We start from the raw sequence: 20226 nt of genomic DNA on the forward strand, positions 1-20226 counted from the left end.
ATTCTTAAAACTACAATACCCACCTGCTGACGTGAAAAAACAGATTGACAGAGCCAGAAGAGTACCCAGAAGTCACCTACTACAGGACAGGCCCAACAAAGAAAATAACAGAACACCACTAGCCATCACCTTCAGCCCCCAACTAAAACCTCTCCAATGCATCATCAAGGATCTACAACCTATCCTGAAAGACGATTCCTCACTCTCACAGATCTTGGGAGACAGACCAGTCCTCGCTTAGACAGCCCCGCAACCTGAAGCGAATACTCTCCAGCAACCACACACCAAAAAACACTAGCCCAGGAACCTATCCTTGCAACAAAACCCGATGCCAGCTCTGTCCACATATTTATTCAAGTGACACCATCATAGGACCTAATCACATTAGCCACGCCATTAGGGGCTCGTTCACCTGCACATCTACCAGTGTGATATATGCCATCATGTGCCAGCAATGCTCCTCTACCATGTACATTGACCAAACCGGACAGTCTCTATGCAAAAGAATAAATGGACACAAATCTGACATCAGGAATCATAACATTCAAAAACCGGTAGGAGAACACTTCAACCGCTCTGGCCACTCAGTAAAAGATTTAAGGGTGGCAATTTTGCAACAGAAAAGCTTCAAAAACAGACTCCAAGGAGAAACTGCTGAGCTTGAATTAATATGCAAACTAGATACCATTAACTTGGGTTTGAACAGAAACTGGGAGTGGCTGGGTCATTACACATATTGAATCTATTTCCCCATGTTGAGTATCCTCACATCTTCTTGTCAACTGTCTAAATGGGCCATCCTGATTATCACTACAAAAGTGTTTTTTGCCTGCTGATAATAGTTCATCTTAACTAATTAGCCTCTCACAGTTGGTATGGCAACTTCCAACTTATCTGTATGTGTATATATATTTCTTCTTACTATATGTTCCATTCTATGCATCCAATGAAGTGGGCTGTAGCCCACGAAAGCTTATGCTCTAATAAATTTGTTCGTCTCTAAGGTGCCACAAGTACTCCAGAACTGATGCTGGCTCCCAATTTATGGTTGATACCTCTATCCCAAACATGACTGGCACTTGAAGTGAGAAGAAGAGTGTGTGTGTGAACTTTAGTAGTGCTGCTTATTCAGTTTCATGCTAGCTGCTGAGTCATACCCTTTTTGCTTGTTTTTCCACTGATATCATCTCTAGAGTGAGTTGGAATGAGATCCACTCACCCACATTAATGGTTTGTTAATACTTAAAATCTTATAAACATTTCTTTCAAATGTATGGATCACCCTTAGATGTTTGTAGTTTTTAAACTAAGCTCCATATATATGATCTGTTTTAATTTACATTACGAAGACTGGATATTAACACTAATCCACCAAGTAGTCCCCCCTCAGTGTACACATCTTCATAACAAAGTTAAGGAAATTACTCTAATCACTGATCTCTAGTTAAAGGAACAGTATGGCCAAAATGCAGTCTGAGGCTTTACATCTTTAAACAAAAGTAGCACTACTAGCCTTGAGCGTTTGAAACTGAAACCCTTGGAACCATGTCTGACACATGCAGATGTAATTCAACACTAGCCACTCCCCTATGAAGATAGAACAATGGGGATATTTCAGAGTAACAGCCGTGTTAGTCTGTATTCGCAAAAAGAAAAGGAGGACTTGTGGCACCTTAGAGACTAACCAATTTATTTGAGCATGAGCTTTCGTGAGCTACAGCTCACTTCATCGGATGCATACTGTGGAAACTGCAGAAGACATTATATACACAGAGACCATGAAACAATACCTCCTCCCACCCCACTCTCCTGCTGGTAATAGCTTATCTAAAGTGATCACTCTCCTTACAATGTGTATGATAATCAAGGTGGGCCATTTCCAGCATAAATCCAAGTTTAACCAGAACGTTGGGGGGGGGGGGTAGGAAAAAACAAGAGGAAATAGGCTACCTTGCATAATGACTTAGCCACTCCCAGTCTCTATTTAAGCCTAAATTAACAGTATCCAATTTGCAAATGAATTCCAATTCAGCAGTTTCTCGTTGGAGTCTGGATTTGAAGTTTTTTTGTTTTAAGATAGCGACCTTCATGTCTGTAATTGCGTGACCAGAGAGATTGAAGTGTTCTCCGACTGGTTTATGAATGTTATAATTCTTGACATCTGATTTGTGTCCATTTCTTCTTTTACGTAGAGACTGTCCAGTTTGACCAATGTACATGGCAGAGGGGCATTGCTGGCACATGATGGCATATATCACATTGGTGGATGTGCAGGTGAACAAGCCTCTGATAGTGTGGCTGATGTTATTAGGCCCTGTGATGGTGTCCCCTGAATAGATATGTGGGCACAGTTGGCAACGGGCTTTGTTGCAAGTATAGGTTCCTGGGTTAGTGGTTCTGTTGTGTGGTATGTGGTTGTTGGTGAGTATTTGCTTCAGTTTGGGGGGCTGTCTGTAGGCAAGGACTAGCCTGTCTCCCAAGATTTGTGAGAGTGTTGGGTCATCCTTCAGGATAGGTTGTAGATCCTTAATAATGCGTTGGAGGGGTTTTAGTTGGGGGCTGAAGGTGATGGCTAGTGGCGTTCTGTTATTTTCTTTGTTAGGCCTGACCTGTAGTAGGTGATTTCTGGGAACTCTTCCGGCTCTATCAATCTGTTTCTTCACTTCCGCAGGTGGGTATTGTAGTTGTAAGAATGCTTGATAGAGAGCTTGTAGGTGTTTGTCTCTGTCTGAGGGGTTGGAGCAAATGCGGTTGTATCACAGAGCTTGGCTGTAGACGATGGATCGTGTGGTGTGGTCAGGGTGAAAGCTGGAGGCATGTAGGTAGGAATAGCAGTCAGTAGGTTTCCGGTATAGGGTGGTGTTTATGTGACCATTGTTTATTAGCACTGTAGTGTCCAGGAAGTGGATCTCTTGTGTGGACTTGACCAGGCTGAGGTTGATGGTGGGATGGAAATTGTTGAAATCATGGTGGAATTCCTCAAGGGCTTCTTTTCCATGGGTCCAGATGATGAAGATGTCATCAATATAGCGCAAGTAGAGTAGGGGCGTTAGGGGACGAGAGCTGAGGAAGCGTTGTTCTAATTCAGCCATAAAAATGTTGGCATATTGTGGGGCCATGCGGGTACCCATAGCAGTGCCGCTGATCTGAAGGTATACATTGTCCCCAAATGTAAAATAGTTATGGGTAAGGACAAAGTCACAAAGTTCAGCCACCAGGTTAGCCTTGACATTATCGGGGATAGTGTTCTTGACGGCTTGTAGTCCATCTTTGTGTGGAATGTTGGTGTAGAGGGCTTCTACATCCAGAGTGGCCAGGATGGTGTTATCAGGAAGATCACCGATGGATTGTAGTTTCCTCAGGAAGTCAGTGGTGTCTCGTAGGTAGCTGGGAGTGCTGGTAGCGTAGGGCCTGAGGAGGCAGTCTACATAGCCAGACAATCCTGCTGTCAGGGTGCCAATGCCTGAGATGATGGGGCACCCAGGATTTCCAGGTTTATGGATCTTAGGTAGTAGATAGAATATCCCAGGTCGGGGCTCCAGGGGTGTGTCTGTGCGGATTTGTTCTTGTGCTTTTTCAGGAAGTTTCTTGAGCAAATGCTGTAGTTGCTTTTGGTAACTCTCAGTGGGATCATAGGGTAATGGCTTGTAGAAAGTGGTGTTGGAGAGCTGCCGAGCAGCCTCTTGTTCATATTCCGACCTATTCATGATGACAACAGCACCTCCTTTGTCAGCCTTTTTGATTATGATGTCAGAGTTGTTTCTGAGGCTGTGGATGGCATTGTGTTCTGCACGGCTGAGGTTATGGGGCAAGTGATGCTGCTTTTCCACAATTTCAGCCCGTGCACGTCGGCGGAAGCACTCTATGTAGAAGTCCAGTCTGCTGTTTCGACCTTCAGGAGGAGTCCACCTAAAATCCTTCTTTTTGTAATGTTGGTAGGGAGGCCTCTGTGGATTAGTATGTTGTTCAGAGGTATTTTGGAAATATTCCTTGAGTCGGAGACGTTGAAAATAGGATTCTAGGTCACCACAGAACTGTATCATGTTCGTGGGGGTGGAGGGGCAGAAGGAGAGGCCCCGAGATAGGACAGCTTCTTCTGCTGGGCTGAGAGTACAGTTGGATAGGTTAACAATATTGCTGGGTGGGTTGAGGGAACCATTGCTGTGGCCCCTTGTAGCATGTAGTAGTTTAGAAAGTTTAGTGTCCTTTTTCTTTTGTAGAGAAGCGAAGTGTGTGTTGTAAATGGCTTGTCTAGTTTTAGTAAATTCCAGCCACGAGGAAGTTTGTGTGGAAGGTTGGTTTTTTATGAGAGTATCCAGTGGGGATATTGAGGGTCAAGACAACATATCAGAAAGATTTCAAGCACCATTTGCTAGTGTTATTTACAATCCTGTCTATTTTAAATACCATTCACTTAACCAAACAAGATGACAAAGAAAATCAGAGTAACTAAAAGGATTAGTCATTTGGTAAGGGTGTTTACACAGTTTGTCAAACAAAAATACGGATGTTAAACATTCCCACTGGAGCACTTCCTAAGAGGTGAATACATGTATTTGTTTATCTAAACAAGAAATATAGTTATAGGGGGTTTACAGGAAGCCTCCCATTCATTTTAATGGAAGCAAGATTGGGCCAGTAATGTAACAAGGATTCTACAATAATTGAATTTAAATATCTGATTATAGAGTCAAAGATGGTAGTTGAAATTAAGAGGGGCCTGGCTAATTTGATGATGAGTAATATCTCTAGTTTCACAGGTAGAATATGTGTAATTAAATTACATGCTTCAGGGTGTTACCACCAGGAGGGTCAGGAAGGAATTTGTCCCTCTTAGTACAGCAATGCATCATTGTACACGTGCACTATAGCCGTTTTTCACTCCTGCTACATTTTATACTATAAACACAAATGAGTTTAACAACAGTTGATAAAACTTTGCTGTGGTTTAACGGAGTTATACCATGGAATGGTCCAGCTTTGGAGACAACCTGTGTTAAAGCCAAGTAAAAACCTTGGACCAGCTGATCAGCTCGTGTAAACTCTTATAACTGCATTGACTTCAACTGAGCGACAATAAATTTACACAGTTGAGGATTTGACCCCCAGAATTTTATCCAATGTCTTTACCTAGGCTAAAGCACCTAAAAAAAAACAGGTTATGTGACAATAATTTGTTTTCATCTGTGTGGGATGGGACCAAACTGTTCTAACGTAAAAGTAACAGCTTTTATTTTTTTTTAATACTACGCTCTTTGGGACACGGGCTGTGTCTTCCTATGTGTTTGAAATGAGCATAGCACATTTTGGGTGCTACAGCAATCTAAGTAAATAAATAATAGGGCCACATGCTTCTCACTTTATTCACACAAGTAGTCTTACTGCTTTGCAATGTGAGTATTAATATGAGTCAAGGAAGCAAGATTTTTGACCAGAGTGGGTGAGACCAAAAAGAATCAGGCAGAGACTGATTGGTGGGGACAGGGATTCGGAATATGACAGCTCACTGATCCAATTCAATATGTCAATTCTTGTGTAGCTCTAGTCCTCTACTTTTTATAAGCGTTAATATCCATTTGTCATCTTATATACAAATATGAAGACTCTACAAAGTAGAAATTCCTGCCCATTTTTCAGTCATAGTGTTCTAAGTTAATTTCTTTTTAGGACTCTGTCCATTCACAGGTCTCCGACAATGTATTTTCCCTCCTGAGAGATTAATCAAAGGCCTTGTATTCAAACTTGCTAGGACCTTGCAGATGTTCCAGTCACAGAAGGTCTTAGAGCACATTACACCAGCTCCAAAGCAGCCTCTGTAGCATACTTCAGAATGATGTATATCACAGAAGTTGATGAGTTCTGAGTCTGAGTGATAAATGTTTGCAGAATTACTCTCAATATGGAATCTAAAGCCTGGTCTACACTAGGAAATTAGGTCAATGTAACTACATAGTAAAAAATCCACACCCCTGCGCAACGTAGTTAAACCTTTCTAACCCCTAGGGTAGACAGCCCAGGTCGATGGGAGAATTCTCCCATCATTCTAGCTATCGCCTTTCAGGGTGGTGTGGTATCTATGCCAACAGGAGAATCCCTCCTGTCAGCGTAGGTAGTGTCTTCACTAAGCGCTACTGCGGCACCACCGAAATGTTCTAATTGTAGACAAGCCCCAAGTCTGATATTGAGTCCTGTAATAAAGTAGGTAAGTAGTACTTCTTACACCTGCCTTGTTTGTGGGTTACTATTCCTCTTCCAAGAATGGGGCTCATTGAAGGAGGAAAGGATACTTACACGTAAGTAACTGTAGCATTATGAGTACATTGATTATAAGCAACAGGTCCACCCTTCCCCACTTCTTTGGGCACTTTCACCATAAAGCTTGGATTAGCAGAAGAAGAGCTGAGGAGTTGCTGAGGTCATGCCTTCTTGCAAAGCTTGGATACAGGGCACATGTGTGGCACTTAACAATGACTGCTGTTTAGAGAGTTCCAAACTCACATACTAAGGGCATGTGCACCCACAGGTACGTCTCCGTGCAGACAATCTAGTTGAGATGTAGCTACTAGTAAACAACCTATTTTATTTATAGTTTAAACTCCAAAATGTTGACAAAGTAAGTGATTTTGCCTTGGGGTTGTTAGAATTTTTTTTTCTTAAGTCTGAAAATGGACTAGTCACTCTACATCTTGAATCTTCTCAACTTCATACCTAAACATTCTGCAAAACTGAGGAGAGACAAAAATACCCACGTCATGAATTATCACAGTGTATGTAAAGGCCTGATGAATATTTAGCTTGGTTTTAATGAAATCCTTTTTACATCCCATCTTTCTGCTAAAACACTCTCCCCATTCCATATATGATCTACCTGCCCCACATTTGACAACAAATGCAGAGACAACCCGGCACATTTTCAACCGTGGAGAGATACCATATGAATCCGTTAGTAATTTTGACTGGATTATTGTATTCTTGGACATGAAATGACTGAAATGTTTTTAATAACATGTGAATATGCTGGTTTGGGGCAATTATCCAGAAACAAATGAAACCTTGTGTATACAAACTGTACTTAAGAAATCTCCAAGGACAGAGTGAATAGTGCTAGAAGCATTTTAATATTCAATAATATTGATTGAATAGACTCGAATATTATTTTAATAACCAATAGAATGTTCAGTTCTGTATCAAACCATTATCAGTGTTCATCTGACCTACTTAAAATTTTCAGCACTGCAACATTATACATCTATTTACATGTTTTTAATCGCATAATGTGCCTATACTAATTCAGAGCACTTTTTACATAGATTTAAAACAGTCACATAAAAGATAAAATCTGGCAGCTTCTCTTCAGCCTCAAATCCAGAAAATGGTCAAAGGTTAAAATCTAGCCCCAACTGTAGTACTTGCTTGACAAGCAGACAGAGGTAAAGATAAACCTTTTATTATTAACAGAATTGCAACAGAATTGAAGTAACAAAACTTCCTACTCTGTATAGCTGCAGCCTGCAACTGCCCTGTACTGGGCTTCTTTGTTGCTGCCCCGGCAGGAAGTATCATAGGCAAGGCAACCAAAGACTGTACAGGAAGTCACTACACTATGCTTACTCTATAGCACACCAACAATATACCACCTCTCCCACAAATACCAGTCCTTATTGTCCCTTACCTCTCCCATAATCCTGGTAAAATAGACACCCTTCTGCATGCCCTAAGATCAACAAATACCTCCACTGACCAGAGTTACACAGTGAGAGTCGCCGTCACTCAAATAGATTCAAGGAGCTCAATATATTTAGTTCATCGAAGAGAAAGTTAAGGGGTGATTTGATCATAGTCTATATATACCTACTTGGGAAACAGAAACTTGATAATAGAGGGCTCTGCAATCCAATGGCTGGACACTGAAGCTAGACAAATTCAGATTAGAAATAAGGTACAAATTTTAAACAGTGAGGATAATTAACCCTTGGAACAACTTATTAAGGGTTGTGTTGGATTCATCATCACTGGCAACTTTTAAATCAAGATTTAATGGGGGAGGGGGAGTTCTTCTAAAAGATATGCTCTAGTTCAAACAGGAATTAATTCAGGGAAGTCCTATGGCCTGTGATATGCAGGAGGTCAGATTATATAATCACATATGGTTCCTTCTGGCTTTATAATATATGAAGCAGGCAGATCCCAAGCAATATAGGAAAAAATCCAATACCTTAAACATCTCCTGGAGTCTGACTGGCAACCAATGCAAATAACAGCACTAATAACAGTGCTGCTGTTGAGATAAACCACTTAACAGGTCTGAACCTGCATCCAAGGAAGCAGATGGCTTGGTCCAACCTCACTCAGCTTTTTTTCACAAATTAGCAAGAAGCGTCCTCAAAACAGCATGAAGTTCTATCACTGGCACTGAGTGAAAACAGCTTGGATTAATGTAATTTGAGTTAATGGGTCCAACGAAAAAGGGAGTCAGGCTTGTTGCTAGGCAGATGAGAGATGGGAAAAACTGCAGTGTGTTCGCCTCGCCATTAATGGGTGGGGTGGGGTGGAGTGGAGTGTTAAGCCTTGTGATTGAGTGAACACTGTGGGATAGAAGGCTGACTAAGCCAATCGGGAGGGGATCTCCCAACTATTTGCCCGTGCCTGGATTTAGACATGGCAAGGAGGCCCCCTAGGTCATGCGGACTTTTTCCACTGTGAGTAACTCCTATTGCTGATACAGAGAGGTTAGTGCCCTGAGTGAATCAGTGCCCTCAACACTTTGCTATACTCAAGCACGTTCAGGCCTACAACTCATCAAGCTACATGGGTTTCTCCATATTACGGAACCAACTAGTGCATAATAAACTGGACTCGTGAATCCAGGGAAATCTACCCTGGGCTACTGTTACTTGGGGGTTGTATGATGTTACTGATATACCCACTCAAATCTTTCTTGCCCTTTCCTTTATATGCTGCCTTTATATTTCCCCTCATAAGTAAAGTGTACCTTGATGGTTGGTTCATTTATTATGGAGCTGTCAGAAGAGTATATGTACGAGGTATTGGGCTAGTCAGAGGGACAAGTACCAAGTCGGGGATAGTTGAAATCACACAGAGAGGTAAGGTAGGGTTTTCCTGAGTACCTTAAACAATCAGGTGAAGGCATGACCAGTTACTAGCTAAGAACTCAGGTCAATGAAGTAGAGGGACAGTGGGTAAGAGCTTCTGTTGATGATTAGCTGCCCTTAGGGGTATGGTGACTCCTAAAACCCCCATTCATTAACCAACTGTCCAGTGCTCAGAACAAATCTACTGATCAACACTTTGCAGATGCTATGGTGGAAGCAAAAAGTCTCCTGCACAACCACAACCTAAGAATTAAAAAAAAAAAAAAAAACCTTTATGATGCAATCTGACTGACTTGATATGAAACTTCAGCCAGCAGTGCTCTAACCATCTTCCTCATTCACCTGCCTCAGGTAATTTAGAAATCCAAGTGCACTGTGAAGCCAAAACTGGTTAAAAGGGTCCCTAGAAGTTACCCTATTAGTGGTCTATGCCACACGCAATATTCCTTCATAAATTGTATTCTATTGCCCCCAAAGATTGAGAACCTAAGCCCTCAACCAATTCCCCCAAGCCCAAAACTGGCCTCATGGCCTCCATATATTAACACCGCAGTCCCATTCAACAGCCACATGCAAGGAGCCATCAAAGGGGATGCAGCCCAGTGCCAGGCAATCTAAGTAGCCTCATCCACCCATTCTCCCTCTGCCTCTGAAGTACATTTTCCAGTATCATTGCAAGCATCTTCCACTGAAAAATCCTCAAACTTTCTATTCCCTTTCACCCTACTGTATAAACCCACAATGTAAATTTCTGTTTAAATAAGTGTTTGTTAACATGTCCAGGATTATTTTAGTTTTCATTATTAACACAGTATATATTCCAAGGCAACTTGAGCACTAGAGTGAAGAAAAGTAGCAGTGAAGAATTAAAAGGAGGACATTTGCTGGAGCTGCTGAAGAATAGGGGAGGATGGGCAAAGCACTTGCAGATAGTTGCCTCCAAAGAGCTCAGGAGGAGGACCTGAAGACATCAGATATGGGGGTGAGGGGAGGGTGGCAGGGCCTTCTATCCAAAAGATGACAAATAGAGCAATGGGAAAGGTGAAAACTGGGCTTGAAATCAGGGAAAGTATCATTGAATTTGGGCTATGCCTCAAACCCCGAGTTCCGTAAGACTTGTCAACAGGCCAGGTGTAAATTTACCTTCATTCCACACAAACCTGATGCTGTCTCATTTGTTCCGCCGTTAACTATTTACAGACTATGAAACTGAGGTGATGTGTATGCCTGAGCAATGAATTCTGTATAGTTTTAAGTTCTCTGTGGCAGGTTGAGAGGGGCAGGCCAGTATATCTGAGATCACTTACACATATCTCCGACTTAGTTTGCAAAAAAATAACAAACCATGTTTAAAGATTGGTACACTGAAACAGCATATAATAAAGTCTACATAGATATTATTAATAATCACTTTGATTAGCTCCCCTCATAACTCCTTAAGTCAAGGCGTCCGTCTGTACCTCAGAACAGGCACACAGCTGCAAACTTCATTGCACCATGACCACCTTCTGACAACAAAAATTACTACAGAACCTCAGGATCAGGGACTGAAGCCTGAGCCCATCCAAGCCTTGCCACTGGTGGGGGGAATGGGTGGGGAGGGGCAAAGCCGAAGCCTAAGGGCTTCAGACTCAGGCAGGGGGCCTGTAACCTTAGCCCTGCAGCCCAGGGCTGAAGCCCTCAAGCTTGGGCTTTGGTCCTGGGCCCCAGCAAGTCTAAGCCAACCCTGGCAACTGCATTAAAAAGGGGTAGTGACCCACTTTGGGGTCCCGACCCACAGTTTGAGAACTGCTGCTTTAGTGCATCATTTATCTCAATACCTCCCCAGCCCTTATCCCTCAGATCAGAACTGCCCACCTGCCTGCTCTGCAGCAGTCCTTTGATGAGGTTTTCACTTACTCATCTGGGGTTGCATCCAGGTCCTGTAGGCTTTAAGTGGTTTGGGAAGAAGCCATGACCCCTTCTCCAGCTGGACACAGACAGGAAGGCCAAATGCCAAGCTGTCAGGGTTAAAACCTGATGAGTGACATAACCTGTGAGACTGAAAGACCTCAGAAATACAGGAAATGGAAACTCCTGGTGTTTCAAAGTCATATCTAAATACATTGAAAGGCTTGAAGCACAATGCCCTATCCGGCCCAGCCAGGGCCATGTCAGTTAGCAAAGCAACAGCTGTGGGTGAGAGCACATATTGCAGGAATCTAGGGCCACTAGCAATAGCTGGAATGAAGGAGGCAGCGTAGCAAATTCTCTGTAGAAACAGGTTCTGGGGAAAAGACAGGAACATCTTCTCAGAATCAGGAGAAATGAATTGAGAGGTAAGGCAGCAGAAATACACTGCATCAAAGTATTTCCTCCCTTTCTATATACAATGTACAAACAAACAAGTATTTGACAAGCTGGGTTTTTAGGAACAAAGAATGTGAATTAAGCCTTCTAGAGCAGCGGTGGGCAACCTGCGGGCCACAAGACAGTTTGTTTACATTGACCATCCGCAAGCCTGGCTGCCCGCAGCTCCCAGTGGCCGCACGCGGCTTGCCGTTCCCGGTCAATGGGAGCTGCGGGAAGCGGGGGCCAGCATGTCCCAGCTCTCGAGGATCAAAACTGGGCCCTTTCCTCGCTTGATGTATTTCACTATAGGCAGGCCAGGATTGAACCAAATTACAGCTCTGACCACCCACACACCTTGGTGAACTGGATTCAGACCCAAACTTTGTGGCTTAAGCATATATTATAAGGGAAACCTCTGCAAGAAGACGGAACGCTGCAGAACATCACGCTCCCACTTTTTGTGTTTCTTCATTAGCATGTTTCTCAAAGAGGAGAAGGGAGGCTTTTTCCCCTATGTGCCTTAAAGGGAGGTTTGGTGCGTTCCTTGGCTGCATCTTGAAAGAAAGATGTTAGGAATCATGTCTGGTGACACCTCTCTGGAATGTCTTTCCCTTCTCCTCTCTGTCCCCACTTACCCATCTTCCTTCCTCATCCCCCCTTCGCTCTCTTTTCCACGGTTCCAATGTTTTTGTCTATTTCGGTGAGTGAAAGAAAACCAGATGCCTTTGGCGCCATCTAGTGATATTTTTGAAGACTGTTTTTGATACTCCAGCAATGCAGTGACATCTCCAGCCATCACTTTGCTCTCACTAGCACCAGCTAAAGCACCCAATTCCTGTACTGCAGTCCTTTATCTTCCTGTAACTGGTACTGAAATGAATGCTTCTCTTATCTGTTCTTGGAACACTGTGGTTATGGAAACTGGATCTGTACATAAGTGATTTTTAACATTTTTTCCTCTCAGTTAGGGCATTTAAAAATAAAAGTTGAATTCAGCCAGCCTGCTGAAATATATTTTGAACACCGCAGGGATGCAGAGGCAACACATTCAGACTTATTCTGAAGTAGCAAATGAAAGCTACTTGGAGAATGCACGCACATTTTAATCAAAGATAAAACTGAGTTCTATACATTGTCAGGTATGAACATCAGTTGCCATACCAACTGTAACGAGACTAATCAACTAAGATGGGCTATTATCAGCAGGAGAAAAAAAAGACTTGTAGTGATAATCAGGATGGCCTATTTCAAACAGTTGACAGGAAGGTGTGAATAACAGTAGGGGAAAAATTATCATGGGGAAATAATGTCAGGTTTCAGAGTAGCAGCCGTGTTAGTCTGTATTCGCAAAAAGAAAAGGAGGACTTGTGGCACCTTAGAGACTAACCAATTTATTATGCTCTAATAAATTGGTTAGTCTCTAAGGTGCCACAAGTCCTCCTTTTCTTCATGGGGAAATAGTTTTTACTTTGTGTAATGACCCATTCACCCCTAGTCTTTATTCAAGCCTAATTTAATAGTGTCCAGTTTGCAAATTAATTCCAATTCTGCAGTTTCTTGTTAGAGTCTGTTTTTGATGTTTTTTTGTTGGAGAATTGCGACTTTTCAGTCTGAAATTGAGTGACCAGGGAGGTTGAAGTGTTCTCCGACTGGTTTTTGAATGTTATAATTCTTGATGTCCGATTTGTGTCCATTTACAGTTGGTATGGCAACAACCATTTTTTCCATGTTCTCTTTGTGTATATATCTTCCTACTGTATTTTCCACTGCATGCATCCGATGAAGTGGGTTTTAGCCCACGAAAGCTTATGCTCAAATAAATTTGTTAGTCTCTAAGGTGCCACAAGTACTCCACGGTTTGTTTGTTTTTTCTAAATTTTAGAGTTACTCAAAGCAGAAGGCTTACAGTATTTAAGGCCTGATCCAGTTACTACCAAAATCAATGGCAAAACTCCCATTTATTTAAATGGGAGCAGGACCAGGTCTGCTGCATGAAACTGGAAGGCTGGCCTCAAAGGAACAGCAGAGGAAATATGGTGACTACATTATCAGAAACACTTTTTCTCCCAAAACACTGGGGCCAGCATAATTTTCTCTCTTTCCAATATAACACAGAGGTAGCTTACGTAGTAGGCATTTTAATTTGGAATGAGAGATATGTCGGAAGAGACGAGCACTCCCCTTGCAAAAAAACCTGCAGGAATATTATGCTAATGAGATGCTGGTCAAAAGACAAAGCTGAACTAAGTTCACATCTAGTTAATATACCAGGCCCAATACACAAAGGTTTAATTTTGAAACCTGTTACTTGCCATTAACATTGGCTTGTTAGAGAGGGGCAAATACTGGCTCTGATGCCTCTCTAGCATGTCTCCTGTTACTTGTGTTATGGAAGAGAAGATACAATTATTCCTTCCAGTATACACTACCGTTCAGTCTCTGTTTCTGCTGCTTTTCCTCACACGGAGCACAACCCCCACCCCCACTCGTCACAGAGGAACAATTTGGAGCGGGAGGTCACACAGTGACTCTTCGGTCATGCTTTTCAGAAGTCTTTGAATACAGGTGGGCTGTCCCTGTTTATAGAAATGGGTAGAACCCTCCATGAAGCCAAGATAGTGCTGTGTTCCCAGGCCAGAGAAAACTTCAACATGAATTTGAAGATTAAATTTTTAAGAGTCCAAAATAGCAATTTTGAACCCTTTGGTTAAATAATTAGCTTTGATTTTGTATCAGGCTTAATCTGGATGGGAAAAAAGTTTGACCTTTTCAGCCCAAAAATAAAAAACAGGAACTTTGACACAGATGTTCTCAGCATCAACTTTTATAATAAATTTGGCAACAACAAGGAAAGGTTATAGCTAAACTTGTTATAACAGATTAGGAGAAAGAATGGGAAAATGTGAATGAATGGTGTCTCTTGCAGCTTCAGAACTAAACCACAACAAAACTGATCTTGTTCTCTGTAGTAATTATCAGCAGTCTGTGTTCATTCTTGCCAATTTGTCAGAATTTGACCTTAAAATATATTTCATTAATATTGATTTTGCAGTTAACATTAAAGGTGGGTTGTTGCACAAATTCTCTAAATGTATCATTCTCTCCAAGAGTTTTGTATTTCCACTTATCCAAAGATTCATCTAGGGACTGAATGGGGCTACTCACAGGATCAGACCTTAAGGCCTCCTGGTTCAGACTGTACGCGGCTTGCTCAAGATCACAGACTAGTTTTGGCAAAGCTGGGTATGACCAAAAGTGTCCTAGCTCCCAGGCCATGTTCTAACCATTAGAACAGACAGCTCTCAGAGTCAGAGGGTGAAATTCTCACCTTACCAAAGGTGAGAAGTTTTCCCACTGGCTTCAATTGGACTAGGATTTCACCCACTCTGTCTCAAAGTCAGTGGCAAGACATCTGACAAAGAATCTCTGAATGAGGTCACTGGGGAAATTTGTCTATGGGCCAGAGGGTGCTTTTTTTATTATTATTATTATTTATTTGGACGGTAGCTTTCCATCATGGACAGAAGAGGAGCTAGGGAGGCTTTCAAACTATCTATCTAATTAAATAATAATAGTAACCTCTAGTTATATAGCACTTTTCTGTGTACATCTGAAAGCACAGAGGAGGTGAATATTATATATGGACTGTGAACAGCTGGATATCTTGGAAGTTATCTCAAAAAATGTATGCAGCTCTTGAGGAATATTTTAGTAACTGTGACTAAGATCATTTAACTATTTTAAATTAGAAAATTCATTATAAATGCACTAACCAGTAAAGGGAAATGTATTGCCTGACTTCAATATTGTTTTTCTTTCTTAACACTAGAGAAATTAGTCCAAATCCGATTAAATCAATGTAAAACTCCTACAGACTTCAGATCAGACATTAAGTTAATTTTTAATTTCACTCACGATAGGTGTGAAACTGACAACACTACAGCGTGAAGTCCTTTATCCACAGAAAAACAGCTATACAGTTTCCCCACACTACATTCCCACTGTAGCCTAGTCAGGGGGAACAAAAAATCTCTCTCTAAATTTTAAAAACCCCAAAGTCCATTTAAACCTTTGCCTTTTTGCTGAAACTGCCACCATGATCCCAGGTAATGCTTCATATCATGGCAATTTTTGTGTCATGTTTTATTCTGCAACATTTAAGATCTGACAAAGAAAGCTTTAAGTCATGAGGCCATCATAAGGTGACTCCAGGCATCAGAGTTAACAGGATGTAAAAGGCTGATAGATAAAGCATGGTAACTGTAGTAGCTGGAAGTGTCTTTGTGATTATTGGTTTCAGAGTAACAGCCGTGTTAGTCTGTATTCGCAAAAAGAAAAGGAGTACTTGTGGCACCTTAGAGACTAACCAATTTATTTGAGCATGAGCTTTTGTGAGCTACAGCTCACTTCATCGGATGCATACTGTGGAAACTGCAGCAGACTTTATATATACACAGAGAATATGAAACAATACCTCCTCCCACCCCACTGTCCTGCTGGTAATAGCTTAATTTGTGCTGGAAATGGCCCAACCTGATGATCACTTTAGATAAGCTATTACCAGCAGGACAGTGGGGTGGGAGGAGGTATTGTTTCATATTCTCTGTGTATATATAAAGTCTGCTGCAGTTTCCACAGTATGCATCCGATGAAGTGAGCTGTAGCTCACGAAAGCTCATGCTCAAATAAATTGGTTAGTCTCTAAGGTGCCACAAGTACTCCTTTTCTTTTTGTGATTATTGGTCTTCAAAAGTATGGATACCCGTCTTCTAGGAACTGGACATAGATCAGCACTTCATTTCACACGCAGCCCACTCAACAGCCATCAGGTAACAATTTTCAGACTGGAATGGTGGCCCAGTAGTGATCTAGTCCTCCTACCTTCAGTCTTATTACAAATGGGGTTTCTAGTTTAAACCTACATAAGGTCACTTTTTACTAGTATTTGCTTATGTCAAAAATGCTCTTTTTAAAGCAAAAACAATCCCCACTGCTCCTGACATTGCCTCTAATTAATTCCACTGGTGTAATAAGACCTATCATCTCCAATGTTCATTTTAAAGTAGAACCTTACTTAAGAGTTTCCATGCTTTCTAAGTTTTTCTTTTCTTAAAAAGTCTTCTTTACAACTTTTTTTTAAAAGACACCATCTGTTTGTCTAGCATGTCTATTTAATATTTTGTGTCACACTCAGTGCTACCCAGATGCACATACTAGCAGACACAAATTCTTACACGCACTAAGTTACACACACTCTCTTTCTAGGTTCTTATAACTGCAACAATCACCATAGCGTCCACTACTCATTCAAGGACATGCTCACATGTACACTCATTCGCCAATTCTCTCCTCTCTTGGGGTGGAAAGAGGAGTGGGAGTTTAGCCCTAGGTCATGCCTAGGCGATGCCAGGTACACTTCATCCACAAAGGCAAAGTTTCCCTGTGTATGAGCATTCTTTGTCTACATACCATGGTGATTCCCTGAACACAGGGAAATTCAACCCACTACAGGATGAAGTTTCCCTTAACCTTGCTTCTAAAAGCAGGAGCACAGTCAGTTAACAACCTGTGTAGTGGATGAAAGGACGCTTCAGTCCCTGTTTTAAAAGCATAACTATTCTGCATCCCCTCCATTATTAATCAACTATGCTATTCTTCATGTAGGTGAAAATATCAGTTGACCTTACTTTAGTTTCCCCACAACCTCCCCTTTTAAAGGGGGTTAAAAGAGCCAGGTAAACTTTCAGATGGATGGTTTCATGATGGAGTTATGCAGTAGATGAGGAAGTCTGTCATAGGGTGAACTAGGCGAGCCACCTGGCCCTGGTTTGCACACAGACCATGGGATTTATAATCCAGAGACCATGTTACTGGAAACTGGAAATAAGTCCTGGCTCAGAGGGGTGCTACAGGTCTGGTCAGGCTCCCATGGCTCGCAGCCCACAAACTGCTGTGACTCCCAGGTGTTTTAAGCCTCTAATCAGAATAGAAGCCAGGCACTGTCCCCATCTTGGCATCCCGAGGCACACTCACAGGGTGAGACCCATTGTCTTGCACCCCCTCCTAACTGCAGAAACCATGTAGAGTGCCCTGCATGGATACAGAAATGTGGATCTGTATCTGATCCACCAAGATCAACCCAGAATCCGACTCGTGATTCGCACCAGCAAGCCGTCTCCCAAGGGGTAGCGACAGGGAGGGGGAAAGGGAGCGAGTGGGGAGGTGGGGTCTTGCAGGGAAGTGGCAACATGAGGGTAGGGACGGGGGGTAAAGTGTAGCGTGGGTCGGGGTCTCAAGGAGAAGGGGCGGCATGGAGGGGGGATCTGGGGAGAAGGGGTGTCGCATTGCGTGCTGCTCCTGGGGGCTCGCGACTGACGGCACATGGCAACAGCAGTGTGTGTTGCATCACAGTGGGACAGAGGGGTGGGGCATCAGGGCCCCACTGGCTCCAATCCCCATTGCTGAGGGTGAGCCCTGCCGCCTAGGAGCCGGCGGGCCAGGGCCAGGACTGGAAGCACAGGCAGTGCTGCCAGGCCTCACCATGGTGGGTACACAGGCGCTGCCCAAGCTGCTGGACAGGAAGTGGTACGGTGAGTGGGTGCTGAACAGCCCCGACTCCAACTTGCCTCCCAGCCCCAGCCACTGGCTGCTGGCCACTGACCCTGAGCGGGCTGTGCCACCTGGCTGCCCAAGCTCGACACCTCAGGCCAAGCACCACTGGTGAATAGAGCCCTGAGCGGTTGTATTTGCATCCGATCCACTATCCGCAAAAATGGTCCGCGGATATCCATGGACTTGCAGGGCTCTAACCATGTAGCTCAGCTGCCTAGCCCCTGGAACCACTACTGACTCCTCAGACTCCCCCGGATCCTAAACACACCCTCTCCCAGAATCCCAGTGAAGGTGTGAGCTTTCTAGGTTACAACTTAACTCTCACGGGGGTATGTGGTAGGGGTAGCATACAACACACAGACACTTTGCACAGGGTTCTACAATGCTGTTGCTCATTACTTAATCACAGAAAAATACATAGGTTTAAAAAGAACCCCAACCCCCCTAATATACATCCCCTTTCCAACCCACTCTTCCCTAGGAAGGCCTAGGGAGATCATGTGTGTTCAGGTACGTGGGTTCCCCTCTGTCAAGGTTCCTTTCCCACTCTGAACTCTAGGGTACAGATGTGGGGACCTGCATGAAAACGCCCTAAGCTTATTTTTACCAGCTTAGGTTAAAACTTCCCCAAGGTACAAACTATTTTCCTTTTTCCCTTGGACTTTATTGCTGCCACCACCAAGCATCTAACAGATATATAACCGGGAAAGAGCCCGCTTGGAAACGTCTTTCCCCCCAAAATCCTCCCAAAACCCTACACCCCCTTTCTTGGGGAAGGCTTGATAAAAATCCTCACCAATTTGCATAGGTGAACACAGACCCAAACCCTTGGATCTTAAGAATAGTGAAAAAGCAATCAGGTTCTTAAAAGAAGAATTTTAATTGAAGAAAAAAAGTAAAAGAATCACCTCTGTAAAATCAGGATGGTAAATACCTTACAGGGTAATCAGATTCAAAACATAGAGAATTCCTCTAGGCAAAACCTTAAGTTACAAAAAGACACAAAAACAGGAATCTACATTCCATTCAGCACAGCTTATTTTCTCAGCCATTTAAACAAAACAGAATCTAACGCATATCTAGCTAGATTACTTACTAAGTTCTAAGACTCCATTCCTGTTCTGTTCCTGGCAAAAGCATCACACAGACAGAGAGAACCTTTGTTTCTCCCTGCCCCTCCAGCTTTGAAAGTATCTTGTCTCCTCATTGGTCATTTTGGTCAGGTGCCAGCGAGGTTATCCTAGCTTCTTAACCCTTTACAGGTGAAAGGGTTTTTCCTCTGACCAGGAGGGATTTTAAAGGTGTTTATCCTTCAGGTATGTGGGTTCCCCTCACCCTTTTACTCATCTGGGTCCTGCAGCAGCTTCATTTTAAACTGGTGAAGAATGGCCAAAGAAGAGAGCAAATAGAATAGCTTCTGCCTTTTATAATCTGCCAACCTCTCTATCAGATGACTCCCTGGTCAACCTCAAGAGGTAACCAGAGACTCCTACATAAAAGCAAGAGGATCTCTCCCCTGCTAAACCAGTTTCTCTGGGCATGAGCCAGACTCTTGTCAAGGTCACTTTCTTTTTGAATACGGGCCCATCAAGATGTACTGACCTGCTATTGTTAGGCCTTTACCACTACCCTTGTTGGAATTTCAGCCCAATGTGGAGGTGAAAGAACAACAGAGAGGACAAAAGGCTGCACTGTCAGAAAGGGGTTTGCAGCTTGGTACGGACCCATATAGTTCATAACTGCACACTGTATTCATAAATTGTATAGACAGATTCCCCAAATCTTTACCAGGAGGCCGTGTGATTGCAGGACTGTATGTGGAAAGCTGTTGGTACACTCAAGGTCAGATCCAGGTTGAGGCAAGAGAAGGTGTGAAACTCTACTCAGGGAGCCAGCGAAGAGTTGTGGAGCAGATGCTATTGTTTTTAAGGATGTGGATTCAGAGTCCTACGGTCATCCTGCATTTCAGAAAGCGGGACTCTGGACTGGTAGGTATTGAGGTCAATACTGGACTCTGGTTGTTGTTGTGTTAGAGTCAAGTAATATTTAAATAAAAATAAAATAGTGGTTAAATACAATTGAGCCTCTCTGTGCCTTAAGAACAATGTGGAAGGAGCCATAGTGACAGGTGGCTGTTTGGGATTTCTCCAGGCAAGAGGCCCAGGAGGAA

This window comes from Lepidochelys olivacea (genome assembly GCF_965140295.1).
Source record: "Lepidochelys olivacea isolate rLepOli2 genome assembly, chromosome: 9".
NCBI classification, from domain to species: Eukaryota; Metazoa; Chordata; order Testudines; family Cheloniidae; genus Lepidochelys; species Lepidochelys olivacea.